Source organism: Poromitra crassiceps (genome assembly GCF_964638095.1).
Source record: "Poromitra crassiceps genome assembly, chromosome: 19".
Taxonomy (NCBI): Eukaryota; Metazoa; Chordata; class Actinopteri; order Beryciformes; family Melamphaidae; genus Poromitra; species Poromitra crassiceps.
Window position 1 is genome coordinate 5,918,496 of NC_139646.1, and position 5,000 is coordinate 5,923,495.

Consider the following 5,000-nt stretch of genomic DNA (forward strand, 5'->3'; position numbering starts at 1 on the left):
GCTTTTGGCTTGTCTCAGAAATGCTTCAAAATAAAAAGCCACAAATAATGTGTTTTGTTTTTGTTTCCATCCGTATGAAAGGAGCTACACATCAGCAGCATTCATAAGATAGAAGCGGATACATGTAGCTGCAGCTAGACCAATGGCAGTGTGGTCAGATTGGTCAAACAGGCATTGTAGACAGCCCGTTAAGAATAGGCTTGGCATGATGAACATTCCCAGAAGGCACTTCACCTCGGCAGGGGGCACAGAGGGGAGTGACCTCCCCAGCGGTCGGCTGCCCGGCTTGCAATCACCGCTCGTGAGACCTTTGACTGTGACCATTGCTCAATCCAGTTACAACTCTGTTATTTCACTCAGAAACGGGCAGACGTACCTCGAGGCTCTAAAGGGCTGGTTGGAGCTCACCTAGTATTACCTTGCTCGCTTGCTGCTCGCTGCTTGCTCATGTCAGTTGTATCTTGCCGATGTAACACTGTTGTATACTGCAAGGCCGTAGCCATGGACTTGACATTGGGGGGAGCAAATCTGCAGGGGGAAGGGACCTGCGGTCGCCGGCGAGAAGTATTGGCCGTTTGAAGGCAGATTTAGAGGAATATCTCATTTTAAATTAACATTAGGATTTAGACTGTTGTGATGTCATTATTCAGGCTTAACCATCAATATTTGTTTCTTTTTTTCTCTCACCTCCATGTCACCTCTCCCTGTCCTGCTGGCATCATCGTCATCCTCCTCTCTCTCTCCCTTTAGAAGAGAATGAAAGAATGACATATTGTCAGTAGGCTACACAAGTGGTGTTTCTTGCCGTTATTTCTGATTCATGATGTGCAATTTCTGATCTGAATGTCAATGATTATTATATCCAGAAACATTGAGTCATCTCTGTACGCTTCTATCATCTGACTGCTACTGATCTTCCCACGGCTCTCAACATTACTTTTATTATTTTCCGAGGCGAATGTCACTGTGACTGCCACCCTTGTTCTTCCTCTTGCTCATGATGAGATGGCACACTGTGAAATGAAAGCTGGAATACAACGGTTTGAATTGTAATCAAACAAACATGCTATCAGAAAGTACAGCTATACAGTATACTATAGGAATATGCATTAGGAACTACTGTCTATATACATAGTACATAAAGTAACGTTATGCAGTGCAACATCACCCAATAAACATTCTAACGTTTATCAGAGGTCTAATTCACGTTGGTCCTGGCCTGTCGAGTCCACGTCGATCTGATGGGCCGATATGAACGTTTTTCTGACGTCAGAAATCGACGTGAAACCGCGACGTGCAAATAAAACCACAGTCAGGTTCGAAAAACCTCTGATTGTGAAATAGCATGCAGCTTAACCGTTCGGCCACCCAGACTCGCTGTCTTTCAGAGTGGAGTTTCAGAGTGTAACCCTCAAGTCATGGCGTCAGTTGCAGTGAAACTGACGCCGCTTCCGCCTTACAGCAGTAAGCTGTAACACGGACATTTGTTATTATTTTACGCATTAATGTATAAAAGTGATCCTGAAAGCTTTGTGGCAGCACACAGCCGCGACTTGATACATGACAAGCAGGCCAATAGTTTCCTAAAGCACAATGCTATGACAGTGAACATAATCCATCTGGGTGAAGGCAATTCTGGGCAAGTGGTAAAAACAAACAAGGATGAACTAGTTTGGATTCAATATACAGATAAATGATATTCCATTTGAAACACATCGCACAGTTACGCAGTGAATATCCCCATGGTGTTGTTATGTCCCAAAGCGTGCGCTTACTGTAATTAGTTCATATAGCCTATACATACACATGTAAAAATATGAATTTCTTTAATAGGGTAGGGATGTGTGAGAATTTAATTCTAGCCTATTTCAATAGCCTATATCAGAATTGTCAACTCTGGTGGTTAAGCTATTGACTGCGGTCACGCCATCCGCGCTGTGGAGAAGCTGCTCTTGCATGCGTGCAATTGCAGGGAAAGAGGTTACTGTAGGCCCGTGATACTCAACTGGCGGCCCGCGGGCGCCCCCTGTGTGGCCCGCGATGGAATTGCATTTTTTTTTTTTTCTTTTTTTTTTTTTTCTTTTTTACAGTGCACCTGAACGCAACATGCAAGATACCCACTGAATAAGTGTCCAAATGTTCATGTAATTCTGGCCAATACTCCACTTCTGTTATAGCATTTCAGTCTGGAATATGGAATATCTTTCAATAATCTATGATTTAGCTGCTAAATTGTCAAATACCGCCGTCTGCTCGCTACCCAGGCACTTATGTATGTACTTAACCCAGTGGTTCTCAAACTTTTTCTGTCAGGCCCCACTTTGGAGGAAGAAAATCTTTCGGGCCCCACCGCCCCAACAAAATTGAAACAAAACGGTCCAAGTTTAACTTTTATTGACATAATGACCATTCATTTCTATATTCTGGCTGTTTTGCCCTGCACATCTTTTCAAAAACAATAACAATAAAGTGCAACCTCTACAAAACAAAATAAATTCAAATATCTTAATTGTGAGTTCAAGTCACTATCACTGTATTAAGGGCTGCCTGTTTTCCACTGCAAATCGTTTCAAAACAATAATAAGGTGCAACCTGCAGAAAATAATAAGTGCAGACATTTGTGAGGACTCAAGTTTTATCAGTATTAGTGGCTGCAATGAGCCTGTTTTCCACTGCAAATCTTTTCAAAAGAATAATAAAGTGCAACCTGTGCAGAAAATAATAATAATAATGGTGAGGACTCAAGTTTTCTCAGTATTAGTGGCTGCAAAAACCCACACAGTTCTCCCAATTCAGCCCGTGTTGTGTCAGGTAACTGTCCAGAAGCATAGCTCTTCAGCTGTTGCTCTGCTTGTAACGTACTTGCAAAACAGCAAATCCTCACTCAGTGACTCCGACGTGACAAAGCGAACATAGGCGATAAGCAAGCAGTCTTTATTGCTGTCCGTAGCCTCGTCCACTTGTAAGGCGAAACGTGTGTCTGTCAGTTTTTCCGTGAGTTGTTCCTCGAGATCATTTGAAATGTCACATATACGTTTTGCAACTGTGTCATTGGACAGCGGGATAGTCTTCAATTTTGCAGCGCTGGTCTCATCCAGCATAGTTGACACCATATGGATAGCTGCTGGGAGTATGAGCTCCTCAGCGATGGTGTGCGGCTTCTTGCACTGTGCAATTCTGTATGCGACCTTGTATGACGCTAGTTGTGCTTTGCTGTTCACTGATGCCACTTTTACAAAGCGATTTTCCTGCTTGCGGTATTCACCGAGTTTCCTCTGAAAGAACCCGAGTGGCTTATTGACGAAAGTGGGGTGTGTTGTCTCCAAGTGTCTTTTTAATTTGTTAGGCTTCATGCTGTCCGCTGCCAGAGTTTTCAGACAGAGAACACAGACTGGTCTCTCCTCGTCTCCTACCGCATTGACTGTGAATCCCAGAGCAAGATAGGCGTCATCATATTTTCGTCTCGGTTTTTTTAGTTGACTGCCGCCCTCCGACTCCTTGTTTGTCCCAGCCAAATGTCTCTTCGTTGTGCACTAATCTAAACTAAACAGCCTCCAGTCTGTCTGATGAATGAACGGGTGAAAACATTGGTTCCGCGGATTTCACCCGCGCCCCACCTGTAATACCACTGCGCCCCACAAGTGGGGCGCGCCCCACACTTTAAGATACACTGACTTAACCTAACTAACTATCCGGTGTGCACAACATTGTCAGACTAAACTCCGGCTGACACCCCAAAAACCTACAATCTGCTACAGAAAAATGTACATTGATTGTTTATTAACTGGCCCCTGGCCTTCTATCATTTCACGAAAGTGGCCCCCGGGCAAAGCAAGTTGAGTATCCCTGCTGTAGGCTACTGGCCGGCACAACTTTAGGACAGGCGAGCCCACGCAGCGGGCAGGCGAGCCCACGCAGCGGGCGAGCCTAGGAATGGAGCGCGCATAGAGCGCAAGATGCCTAGTGTATTATTCTTACATCCATTTATTGGGGGGGCAGTGGGGACACATTGTATTATGCTCGAATATTGGGGAGGGGGGATATGTCCTTCATTATTCCAGTATTCTCCAGTATTCCAAGGTCGTATTGTCATACGACCTTGGAATACTGGAGCCGTTTTGTAATGAATATATACTGTAGCAAGCAGTTGATAACAGATTATAGGCCCCACCAAACAGTCGTGATAATGAAAGACAGGATGCTGGATGAACAGAGCAACAAGTTAATAGTTACAACGGATGCCTATACTACTATCTCAGACAGTCCATCCAATCAGAAACTGAATGGGGCAGGATTTAAGCACTGTGACAAATAGGAAGAGATGCTCCTTCACTAATGGTGAACACAATTCTTGTTGACGATACGATGCAAATAAACCCCTTTTACCATCCAGTCAGTCTCGTACGGGTCCCACGCATATTTGGTAATACGTCAACAATCCATTTCTCCAGTGACTGACGTCTATAACCAAGGGAGTTGAATTAGTGAGGTTGGGGGTGAGCAGCAAACAATGTAAAATCTCTAAAAATTGACAATTCTATGACAATGGACTAGCATGACCTAACAATAGCATTCAGTGTTCAAGCTCGATAACGCTCAATATGTGGATGGAAGGAGGCGGAGTGTTTGCCACTGTGTTCTGTGCTTTGCACCAGATAGATATCATTTCTTTGTATGCAAACAAAAACCCTGACCTGCTCCTGTTCTTTTCTTTTCCTCCTTCCACACAAAACAGCCAACATAATGACATTCCTTTTAATGTACAAATACTTAGCCTGTTTTTGTGTTGTACAGTTTGAGTTTGTCTCACTAAATTCCTCTCCCTCTCTCCTCTCCCTTTGTCTATCTGTCTATCTCTCCTTCAGCCCACACCCTCTCCTCTCCGCCCCCTCCTCATCCTGTTGCTCAGAGCAAACAATTACTTGCCTTATTGGAGATGCAGAGTAAACGCAGGGATCCCAGTTGCTACAGAAATATAATGCGGGTGAGGGAGGGACAGA